This window comes from Tamandua tetradactyla, chromosome 8 (genome assembly GCF_023851605.1).
Source record: "Tamandua tetradactyla isolate mTamTet1 chromosome 8, mTamTet1.pri, whole genome shotgun sequence".
NCBI classification, from domain to species: domain Eukaryota; kingdom Metazoa; phylum Chordata; class Mammalia; order Pilosa; family Myrmecophagidae; genus Tamandua; species Tamandua tetradactyla.
This window is the reverse complement of record NC_135334.1, coordinates 13,452,877-13,465,598: the sequence shown is the minus strand read 5'-3', so window position 1 is coordinate 13,465,598 and position 12,722 is coordinate 13,452,877. Positions and strand designations below refer to the sequence as shown.

The following is a 12,722-nucleotide window of genomic DNA, read 5'->3' as shown; positions in this document are numbered from 1 at the left end:
ACATCATAACACAATTCTGCCAAGTTCTCTGCCATTTTACAGAAAGGATAACATTTCTTCCAAATTCCAGTAACATTCATCATTTCCTTCTAAGGTCTTGGCCAGTTTTGCCTTTATGTCTATATTTCTCCCATCTTTCTGTTCAAGACTATCTAGGGTTTTACTATCAAGTGTCTCAAAATTCTTCTTGCCTAGACCCAATTCCCAATTCCAAGTCCACTTCCACATTTTTCCATATTTAAACAGCAGTGTTTTCGTCCCTGTACCAAAAACTGTCTTAGTTTCTGAAGGCTACAGCAACAAAGTACCAAAACCTGGGTGGCTTAAAACAACAGAGATGTATTGTTTCAGAGTTCTGCAAGCCAGAAGTTCCTGCAGCCCACAAACAAAGAGAGAGAGAGAGAGAATCATATGACCCCAGGTAAGCATGCAGAGTACCAGAAATACCAAATATGTGAATAGATACAAAAGAATACTTTTTGTATTTCTTGAAAATTCAAATTACTCTACTTCAAGCAAAAGAAAGATGATTTATGCTGATGTTTAATATATGTAAAATATACAAAATGAGAACAGAAATAAAATGTAATACAATAATGCAAATAAAATAATACAAATGATATAATAAAAATATATGGAAGTATAGCTAAAATTTCAGTAGAAGAGATAACATGAAGTACTGAAAAACACTCAAAAAGATCCATGAATGGTAAGAAAAGACACCAAATTAAGATTAACATTTGAAATTCCCAGTGCCTGACCATAAAAAAAATAAATAAATAAACATTTGAAAATTAACCAACATATTCACTTCATTAATAGAACAAAAGGGTAAAACCATATCATCTCAAAAGCAGTAGAAAGAGTATTTGATAAAATTCAATATCTATTCATGATAAATAGTTTTAGCAAACTAGGAATATAACCAGATATTCTGTATCTGATAACAGATGTCTATGAAAGACCTACAGTTAAGCTCATACTCAGTAGTGAAATACTAAATGATTACATCTTAAGGTTAATGAAAAGTCAAGAATATCCACTGTCCCAACTTCTATTCAACAATGAATGTTAAGTTGCCAGCCAATGCAACACATGAAGGTATTAAGAGCTCAGCGCTTAATATATATCATTCACAACGGCAAGGATATAATAAAAAATTCCTCTTGACTGCCTCTGCTTTCTATTCCTATCTCTCTGAATAGTCCTGTGCCAGTTTGAATCTTTTGTGACTCCAGAGAAACCATGTTTTAATCCCGATACATCTTGTGGGAGTAGCCATTTCTTTTAAATCCCTACTCAGTACTATATGTTGGAAATATGATTAGATTACCTCCATGGAAATATGACCCACCCAATTGTAGGTATTAACCTGTGATTAGAGGGAGATGTGACTCCACCAATCCAGGTAGGACTTGATTACTTTACTGGAATCCTTTAAAAGAGGAAACATTTTGGAAAAAGCTTCAGAGCCATGAGAGAGAGCCACAAGAGCCCATGCAGCCAGACACCTTTGGAGATGAAGAAAAAAACACCCCTGGGCATTTGGAACAAGAAGCTTCATGAAACAAGAAGCCTGGAGAGAAACAAGCTCATGAAACAAGAAGCTAGGAGAGAAAGCTAGCAGACGTCTCCATGTTTGCCATGTGCCTTTCTAGTCGAGAGAGAAACCCTGAACTTCATCAGCCTTCTTGAGTGAAGGTAATCTCTTGTTGATGCCTTAATTTGGACATTTCAATAGATCTGCTTCAATTGGGACGTTTTCACAACCTAGAACTGTAAACTTGCTGCTTAATAAATTCCCCCTTTTAAAAGCTGCTCTGTTTCTGGTATATTGCATTCCAGCAGCTAGCAGACTAGAACAACCCCTTATAACTGTTCAGTGCTGCTCAGTGCCCTCAACCTGAATCTTCATTGACATGATCCTAAATATGTTTGTCCTTCTCGTTATGTTTGCATAAAGAGGTCTAAAATTTGGAATGGAAAATATTAAAACATCTTTATTGAAACATGATATAAGTATACATAGAAAATACAAAGAAATATAAATGCCATAATTACAAGTTACATTTTACAAGGTCATGAAATACAAGGTTAATAGATAAAATTAATTATTATTTCCATGTATCAGGGAAAAATTTATAAAATTTTCGAATTTAATTTTAAAAAGAACATTTAACTAGCAATAAAAAAGAAAATCATGAAGTACCTAGGAATGAGTTTTTAAAAATTTATATATGACCTCTATGCTAAAAATTAAAAATATAGCTGAACAATTTTAATAAAATCTAAATAAATGGAAAGATATGAATTTCATAGATTGGATCAGGAAAATAAGTACTGTTAATTTGTTAAGTCGACAATAATGAATGCATGGATTCAATTAAATTCCAATAAAAATAGGAGATTTCTTGATAGAATTTGACAAGATGACTCTAAAATTTACATGGAATCACAAAGGTTCTAGAATAGCCAAAATGACTGGAAAAAATAATTGGAGAACTTACACTACCTGACTTCAAGATTTATATAAAGTTACAGTAATTAAAACAGTATCATTCTGGGGTGGGCCACGGTGGGTCAGCAGGCAAGAATGCTGGCCTGCCATACCAGAGGACGGGGGTTTGATTTCCGGTGCCTGCCCATGTGAAAAAAAAAAAAAACAGTACCATTCTGTAATACAGATATGTAAATAGATTAGTGGAGCAGATTAGACTATCCAGAAATAGACCCAAGCATATAAGCTCACTTGATTCTTTACAAAGGTGGCAAAGCAATTCAATGGGGGAAAAATTGTTTTAATCAGTATTTCTGGAACAACTGAATATGTATATAAAAACATAGAAGATCCTTGACCTCTTTTTCTTGTTTAAGTGTACTCTACTCATATGAACTAGAGAGTAGAGTTGCATATTGAGGATACAGGACTACAGGATTTTGCACTTATGCCTTTCAATAAGCTTCTTGATGATCTTCATTTCTTCACACTACTCCTACCCACTCTCTCTTGTCTCTTCCTTTCAACCTGTAGAACTTCCTTTAATAATTCTTGGAGGGCAGGTCTCTTATTGGCAAAATGTCTCAGTTTCTGTGCATTGGTGAATATTTTAAACTGATAAATATTTAAATATTTTGAAGGATTCTTTTTCAGATAAAAAATTGGGGGCAGGAAGTTTTTCTCTTTCAGTACCTCAAATACATCAAATACACTGCCTTCTCACCTCCATGGTTTCTGATAAGAAATCGGGACTTTGTCTTATTCAGGATCCCTTGTATGTGATGAATTTTGTTTCTCTTGCTGCTTTCAGAATTCTTTCTTTATCTTTGGCATTTGACATTCTGATTGGTATGTGTCTCAGAGTAGATCTATTAGAATTTATTCTGTTTGGAATACATTGAACTTCTTGAACATATATGTTTATGTTACTCATAGCAGTTAGGAAGTTTGGGGTCATTATGTCCTCAAATATTTTTATGTCCCTTTTCCTTTCTCTTCTTTTTCTAGGACATCATAGTGCATATATTTGTACACTTTGTGCTTTCACTCAAACCCCTGAGACACTACTCAATTTTTTTTCATTCTTTTCTATATTTGTTCTTTTGACTGTATGATTTCAATTATCCTGTCTTCTAGTTTGCAGATTCTTTCTTCTGTCCATTCAGATCTACTGTTGTATGCCTCTAGTGTATAGTTAATCTCTACTATTGTGCCTTTCATACCTGTGTTAGTTTGTTAAAACTGCTTGAATGCAATATACCAAAAACGGATCAGCTTTGATAAAGGGGATTTAAAAAGTTACAAGTTAACAGTTCTAAGGCCTTAAAAATGTTCAGAAAAAAATATCCTGACACTGAAGAAAGGCCAATACCTGTCACATGGTGTGATGCTTAGGTTCTGGTGTCAACTTGGCCATTTGATGATGCCCAGTGGTCTGGTCAGGCAAGCACTCTTCTCACCATCGCTGCAAGGATATTTTGTGACTGGTTGATAAACCAGAAGGCTGGTGTATTAAATCATCAGACAGTTGATTGCATCTGGGGCTGATTACATCTGCAATCAACTAAGGCATGTCTCCCACCAATGAGATAACCCAATCAGTGGAAGACATTTTAAGGAAGAAGAGAGACTTTTTCACAGCTTTTTCAGTCACCAAGCCTCTCCTGTGGAGTTCATTCAGACCCTTCATCAGAGCTGCCAGCTTCACAACCTGCCCACAGATTTTGGACTCTTCCATTTCCATGGTTGCATGAGACACCATCACAAATTTCGTGTTTACAGATGTTTCCTGTGGTTTCTGTTTCTCTAAAGAACCTTGACTAGTACAGCTTGGTACCAAGAGTGGTTCTTGAGAAACAGAATCTTAAAAGTGGGTTTTTGGGTTTGATTCCCAGTGCCTGCCCATGCAAATTGGTTTTCTACTCTTATTAGACTCACAGGAAGTAATGACTGTATTTCCAATAATCAAGATGCACTATCAGTCTATACGGTGAGTTGGCAAGGGAGATACTCAAAATATCACATTAGATTTTGCTAACTGTATGCTTATATGAATCAAGGGTCTGGATGAGAGTGTTTTTGACACTTTGACACAGTTCTGTGGAATTAGTAGGTATAATGATGTTGACTGGTTGTTGTTAGATACAATGGATGCAGTGATGAGAGAAACAGATAAGTTGAAGGCTACATATTTGCAACTTAAGTGCCATTTGAACAATGTAAAAGTTTCCATGTTTTCCCTGAGAAAATCTTATTTCCTGTGCCCACAGATTTCAAATCTCTGAAAACCAGATACAGACGCTCATTGTGCAAGTAGCAGACATACAACATAAACTAAAATCTCAACCTTGCAGGGTGTCTTCTGTTAAAATAAGGGCTTCAGCTGTAAAAGAATAGGATCCTGAAACTTGGGATGGAGATATATGTATTGATAATAATGGCAATTCTAGGAGACAGAATCCCTGGAATATGCTGAACCTTTGCTAGATAGCCCTGTAATGGATTGCCCTGTGGAAACAGCTTCCTGGCCTCTAGTCTGCCCAGAGAAATCTGCCACCCAACCTATCTAATAAGAGTAACCCTTCAATGCCTGCTAACTCTATAACCACCTCCTCTGGGGAAACAGCCTTCACTCCTCTATCTGGAGCAACTAATTTTGTTTCACCAGAAAAAACTGCAACAGAAGCCCTGAGGTAATAGGCTTGAAAGACACATCTATTTCCTCTCATAACCCATGCCCACCACCCCTCATTTCCTCAAGACCTATAACTAGACTAAAGTCCCAACAGGCCCCAATAGTGTGACCCACGAGGAGGTACACTATACTCCAAATGAATCGAATGAGTTTTATAACCTACATAGACATAAATCAGGGGAATATGTGTGGGAATGGATAGTAAGTATGTGGGACAATTGTGGAAGGAATACAAACTTGGATCAAGCTGAATTTATTGATATGGGCCCACTAAGCAGAGATCCTGCATTCAATATTCTAGCATTACAGTTTGTTTGGATGGTTGGCTGAAATATGGATCAAAAGGTGGCCAACGTTACATGAGGTTGAAATGCCAGAACTGCCCTAGTATAATACAGATGAGGGAATCCAGAGGCACAGAGAGACTGGAAAGTTAGAGTGGATTTATCAGGGAGGAACAGCTCACATACCCCAGGAATGTCCAGAGGACACATCTTTCACCAGAAGCTTGAGAAAGAAATTCATGAGACCAGTTCCATCATTCCTGAAGAGTTTTGTAGTCACCCTTGTCTGTAGGTCAGATATTACTGTGGGAACTGCTGTCATTGAGCGGGAATCCTTGATCAGATCCCGAGTTGGCAGAAGCCATGTGGTGACAGTTAATCACCATAGACAAGGTGGGTGCGGCCACCATAATGGACAGTTGACTCAAAGAAGTAGACAAAATAATCTGACTTGCAGAGACTTGTGGTGTTGGCTAGTAGATTGTGGGGTACCCAGAAGTAAAATAGATGGGCAGTTTACTAAATTCTTGTTCGAGCTGTATAAGCAGAAGAATTCTAGCTCATATGAACAGAAGTCTAACTTGAATTATGAGAACAGAATCATGGCCCCTACATCAATTCCCAGACTAGAAAAAGTGTACAGAAGCAGAGCCCCTTGAATGAGGGGAGGGTCAGATACCTTGGGGAAGGTCTCTTTTATACTGCCCCAAATTTACACTGTTAACCTTCCTTCCAGTCTTCCCCAAGAAGACCTATGGCCTTTTACCAGGTTGGCCATGCACTGGGGAAAAGGAAATAATCAGATGTTTTGGATTATTAGACACTGGTTCAGAAGCGACATTAATTCCAGGAGACACAAAACATCACTCTCGTCCACCAGTCAGAGTAGGGACTCATGGAGGTCAAGTGATTGATGGAGATTTAGCTCAGGTCTGTCTCACAGTGGTCATTTGCCCAGTTGAAGAAGGCATAATTGGAGTCAACATACTCAGCAATTGCAGAATCTCCACATTGGTTCTCTGACTCATGGAATGAGGGCTATTGGAAAGGCCAAAAGGAAGCCACTAGAACTGCCCCTATCTTGCAAAATAGTGAATCAGAAGCAATACTGGATTTGTGGAGGGACTGCAGAGATTACTGCTGCTCTTAAGGACATGAAGGATGCAGGCATGGCAAATCCCATCACATCCCCATTCAACTCTCCTATTTGGCCTGTGCAGAAAACAGATGAGTCTTGGAGGATGACAGTGGCTTATCATAAACATAACCAGGTGGTGACTCCAATTGCAGCTGCTGTTCCAGATGTGGTAGCATTGCTTGAGCAAACAAACACAACGCCCGGTACCTGGTATGCAGCCATTGGTGAGGCAAATGCTTCTTCTCAATAGCTGTCAGTAAGTACTACCATAAACAGTTTGCATTCAGCTGGCAAGGCAGGCAGTATACCTTCACTTTCCTGCCATAGAGCTGTATCAATTCTTCAGCTCTATATCACAATCTTGTCTGCAGGGACCTTGATCATTTCTTTCTCCCATGAGACATCACACTGGTGCATTTTATCGATCATATCATGTTGACTGGACCTAGTGCGCAAGAAGTAGCAGTTATTAAAAACTTATTGGTAAGGCATTTGTGTGTCAGAGGATGGGAAATAAATCCAACAATAATACAGGTGCCTTTCTAGGTGTTCAGTGGTGTGGGGTATGTTGGGATATTCGTTCTAAGGTGAAAGATAAGCTGGTGCATCTGACACCTCCTATGAACAAAAATGAGGTACAATGCATCATTGTCTTCTTTGGATTTTGGAGACAGAATATTCCTCATTTGGGTTGCCACTCCAGCCCATTTACTGAGTGACCAGAAAAGCTGTTAGATTTGAATGGGGACTGGAGAAAGAGAAGGCTCTGTGACATGTCCAGGCTGCTAGGCAAGCTGTTCTGCCATTTAGGCCATATGATCCAGCAGATCCAATAGTGCTGAAGGTGTCAGTGCCAAATAGGCAGGTCCATATAGGAGAACTACAGTGAAGAACCTTAGGATTTTGGAGCAAAACCTTACCATCCACTGAAAATAACTACTCTTTTTCTGAGAAACAGCTTTTAGCCTGCTATTTGAGCCTTAGTAGAGACTGAATGCTTAACCATGGGCCACCAAGTTACCATAAGAACTGAGTTGCCTATCATGAGCTGAGTGTTGCCTGACCCACCGAGCAAAAAAGTCGAGCAGCAGCACTCCATTATAAAGTGGAAATGGTATATAAGGGATAGGGCTCAAGCAGGTCCTGAAGGCACTATTATATTACATGAGAAAGTGGCCCAAATGTCCATGGTCCCCCTCCTGCCACATTACCTTCTCTTTCCCAGACCAGAGCTGTGGCTCTTGGTGAGATACTTATAGTCAGCTAACTGAGGAAGAGAAAACTCAGCCCTGGTTTACAGATGGTTCTGTACAATTTCCAGGGGTCACCCAGAAGTGGGAAAGTACAGCACTACAACCCCATTCTGCGATGCTCTAAAGAACACTGGTTTCCTTGAAATCACAGGAAAATCAGCCACCTGAGGTTTACTGTGTACTCTGCAGAAAGAACAGTCAGACAATCAGATTTCAGGGACTTGCCCTGGAGTAAAAGCTGGACTCAGATGAGGGTCCAAAAAAAAAAAAAAAAAAGAACACTGGTGAGGGGAAACCTCACAGTGGGTGGAACTCCAAGCAGCACACCTGGTTGTTCATTTTGATTACACGGAGAACTGCCCAAGGGTGCATTTGTCTCCTGACTCACTGGCTGTTGTCAGTGGTTTGGCTGGATGGTCAGGGTTTGTAAGGAGCATGATTGGAAAATTGGTAACAAAGAGGTCTGGGGAAGAGATATGTGGATAAGCTTTTTCTGAGTGGGCAAAGAATATGAAGATACTTGTGTCCTAGGTGAATCTTCACCAGAGGGTGACTTCAGCAGAGGAAGGTTTTAATAATCAAGTGGATAAGATGACATATCCTGTGGATACCAGTGTTCTAGTTTGCTAGCTGGCAGAATGCAACACACCAGAGGTAGATTGGCTCTTAATAAAAGGGGATTTATTTCATTAGTTCTTCAGAGGAAAGGCAGCTAACTTTCAACTGAGGTTCTTTCTTATGTGGGAAGGCACAGGGTGACACTGCTGGCCTTCTCTCCAAGCTTCTGAGTTCCAACAACTTTCCCCTGGGGTGCTTTTTTTTTGCATCTCCAAAGGCCTTGGTTGAGCTGGGAGTGCTGAGATAAGGTATGGTGAGCTGCTTGGGCTGTGCTATGTTGAACTCTCTCATTTAAGCACCAGCCAATTAAATCAAACATCATTCATTACAGCAGGCATACCTCTTAGCAGACTGCAGATGTCATGAGCAACAGATGAGGTTCATGTACCATTGGCTCATGTCCACAGCAACAGAACTAGGTACCCTCACCTGGTCAAATTGACAAGTGAATTTAACTAGCACAACAAGCGAGCCTCTTTCTTTAGCCACTCTTACCATTGCCCAATAGGCTCATGAACAAAGTGGGCATGATGGTAGGGATGAAAGTTATGCATGGGTTCAGCAACATGGACTTCCACTCGTGAAGGCTGACCTGGCTATGCTCACTGCTGAATTACAGAAACAAGGACTGTGATTGTATGAGTATTTCCCCCTTGTTTTGTTATGAGTATGTTTCCATTTGTACATAAGCAAATATCTTGCTTTCCTCTTATCATATGACATAAGTTGTATTGCTCATGTTGTAGTATTTCAGTCATAGGATATGAGGTTTAAGAGTGAATGTTACTTAAGGACTTGCACCTTATTCTGGAGAGATATAGTACATTTCCAATTGTATGCAGTACAGTTTAGTATTGTTAGGCGAAACATATTCTGTTATTGTGTTCTCTTTGACAGTAAAGCATGTTTCAAGGTGATGTGTAGAGCTGCCAAATTGACAAGTGGTGGACTCTGGTGGTTAGGTTCTGGTGTCAACTTGGTCAACTGATGATACTGAAGTTGTCTGATCAGTCAAGCACTGGCCTGACCATTCTGTCAAGGATATTTCATGACTGGTTGATAAATCAGAAGGCTGGTGTATTAAATCATCAGACAGTTGATTGCATCTGGGGAGAAGAGAGACCTTTTCACTGCGTCTTCAGTCAGTGAGCCTCTCCTGTGGAGTTCATTCAGACACTTCATCGAAACTGCCAGCCTCACAGCCTGCCCTATGGATTTTGTACTCTTCCATTCCCATGCTTGCATGAGACACCTTTATAAATCTCATATTTACAGATATCTCCTTGGTTCTGTTTCTCTAGAGAACCCTGACTAACACATATGGAAAGGCATGTGGTGGCATCTGCTGGTCCTTATTCCTAGTTTCATTGCCTTAGCCTCTGAATCCAGTGGCTTTCTCTTTAGGCATCTGTGAGTCCTGACTTAGCAGCCCTGGGTAAAAATTCTGGGTTTCATCTCTCAACTTCACATCTCATTGAAAGGAACATAGTGAAGTCTGCTGGGCTCTGGTTCCCTACTACCTTCCGTCAGCTCTCTCAGCTCCTGACATCTCCTGGGGCTTCTGTATTTTCACGCTTTCTCCTAAATGTTTCCCTGTTTCAGCTCTTTTGAGGACTCCAGTAAACTAAAAGGCCCACCTTGAATGAGAAATGTCATATCTCCATCTAACCAAAAGGTCACACCCACAATTGAGTGTGTCACATCTCCATGGAAACAATCTAATCAAAAGGCCCCACCTTACAATATTGAATCAGAATTAGAAGAACCAGACTTTTCTGGGGTACATAGCAATTTTAAACCAGTGCAATCCCCATAATATGTTGTTGCTTTTTATGCTTTCAAGCTCTTCTTTATGTTCATTTTATTCTTAATATCCTTTATCTCTTTATGTATATCTTCCTTCATCTCCTTGAATTAACTTAAGAGATTTGTTTGAACATCTTTGATTAGTTGCTCCAACTTCTGAGCCTCCTCTGAAGTTTTAATTTGTTCCCTTGACTGAGCCATATTTTCCCATTTCTTAGAATTTGCTTTGTTTGTGAAAGCTGCTGGAATGCAATATACCAGAAATGGAATAGCCTTTATAAAGGGAATGTATTAAGTTACAAGTTTACAGTTCTAAAGCCATAAAAATATCCAAACTAATGCGTCCAGAGAAAGATACCTTGATTCAAGAAAGGCCAATGTCCATCACATGGGAATGCACATGGAGATGTCTTCTGTTTCTAGGCATCTGCTCTCCCTGTCACACTCCAAGCATCTACAAACATCTGCATCTCTTTTGGTTCTGAAGTAACTTTTTTCTCCAAAATATCTCCTCTTTTAAAGGCTTCCAGTAAACTAATCAAGACCTACCTTAAATGGGTGGAGTCACATCTCCAGCTAATGAAAGGAAACACCCACAACTGGGTGTATCACATCTTCATGGAAGTAATTCAATCAAATTCTCTACCCGAACCAGTCTGCCCCCATGAGATTGAATTGGGAAAGAAAATGTGGCTTTTCTGGGGCACATAATTTGAAACCAGCACAGGATGGCTTATCATTTTTTGCCGATGTCTATACATCTGATTATGATGAGCTGATGAGTTAACTCTGACGGCCCATTTCTCCTTCTTTTGTCTAAGGTTTTATCGTGGATTGGGTTTTGTTTCACTGTCAGAAGAGAGCTTCCTTTGCTCTGTTCCTTCTCCAGAAATCTTGATCTGTTCTGTTTGTTCTTGCACAGATTTTTTTCCCCAGCTCTTGTGATTTGTTTAAATTCTCTCCCTCATGCAATGCCTTGTTTTCCTTACACTTTTCAATTCTGGTATCCATCCTGTCTTACAGCAGTTCGGTTTAAACTCCCCTCCCTATTCTTTTGTGAGGCTTTTCTGCTTCCAGTTTCTTCCCTATTAGGGAAGTCATTTGGGAGCCATATGGGATCAATCCAGAAAGGCAGGACACTTCAGAAAGTCCATTTTACTTTACATGTCCAGTCAACTGAAACTGGATTGAGTGAAGGCACAACAGTTCTTGCCAGCCTTTCTATGATGGTCTCTCTTTTTTATTTATTTAGTGTTTTGCCCCTGAGGGGCCCTTTGTATTTAACACTCCTCAGCAGGTTTTGTTCCACCTTGGATCTCTGCAGAATTAGGATCTTCTGCCTGGACATGCGTGGAGTTCTAACTCACTGCTATGAGTCTAAAATCCCAGTCCATGGTGGGAAGGAGCAGGGCTGTGCTGCCTTTGTATGACTTGCAAGCTGTATAGGACCAAGTGAGGGCAGGTTAAAGGGAACCAACCAACACCTGGGACAGAACTCTCCTACCTGAGTTTTTTCTGTTTATTCGATTCAGCATTTGTGGAGTCTTTCTCCAGTCTCTACCATAATCCTGAGTGCTAAGCAAATGGGATGTGTCTTTTTATTCACTAAATCTCTGAGAAGGCCTTTTGAAGGCATGTCTTACATCAGCAACCCTGTGGATAACAACAATAACAAAAATAGGTGATATGTTATCTCCTTTTCCTCCAAGCACACACTGTTAAAAACATGAAGGGACAATACAGGAAAAGAAAAGAGAGAGAGAGAAATGGGTATTTTATAGGTCTGAAATTAGAAAAAACCAATTTGATATAAAAATGAAAAATAGAAAAGGATCAAAAAGAATTTCCACATAAATTTGAATTAAGAAGAGAATAGCAGCTATAAAAAGTAGAGAGCCAATCATATTATATCACAAAAAAATGAATGCTGTAGCATTATTTCAAAAGGAATTAAATGCATTAAAAAATAATACAAAATATGAAAAACAACATACCTCATATGAAATAACAACAATCATAAAAACTCATACAGTAGGCCAGAGGAGTCAGGAAATTTTTTAAACAGTAAAAGATCTTTAATTCCAGAGATTAAGACTGAATTAGAAGAAATAGAAGAGCAAATAAAACACATGATGCCTTAGAAAACAACAAGATGAAAAGGAGTCTAAAAATAAAAATGAAAAAGAAATGAAGGAAGTGGATTTACAAGAAAGTAACAACAACAGATACTGAGCAAAAATCTAATTCACATATTGCAGAATCACTGAAGGAAAAAACAAAAGCAAATGGATGGAACAAAGAAAATTGTAGTTCAAGAAAGTTTTCCTGGTGTTAAAGAAAGAGAAAGATTTGAGCTGACATATTGAAAAGAAACTACTTGTATACAAGGAATTGCCCCAGAATAAAGACATCAAAATATATTCTTGTAAAA

General features: G+C 39.1%; 1 protein-coding gene across 3 annotated transcripts in view; it reads right to left on the bottom strand.

Annotated features, from left to right (window-relative positions):
* The window catches only part of LOC143643187 (olfactory receptor 8B12-like), a 142,003-nt gene that overhangs the window by 4,254 nt on the left and 125,027 nt on the right, over positions 1-12,722 (bottom strand). The window contains exon 1 of one of the 3 annotated variants that reach the window (XM_077111946.1): positions 6,923-7,691. The exons of the other annotated variants lie outside the window; for them this stretch is intronic. The gene's annotated coding sequence lies outside the window, so the exon portion shown is untranslated. Of the gene's footprint in view, positions 1-6,922; positions 7,692-12,722 lie in introns of those variants that run through there. 3 annotated transcript variants of the gene reach the window in all.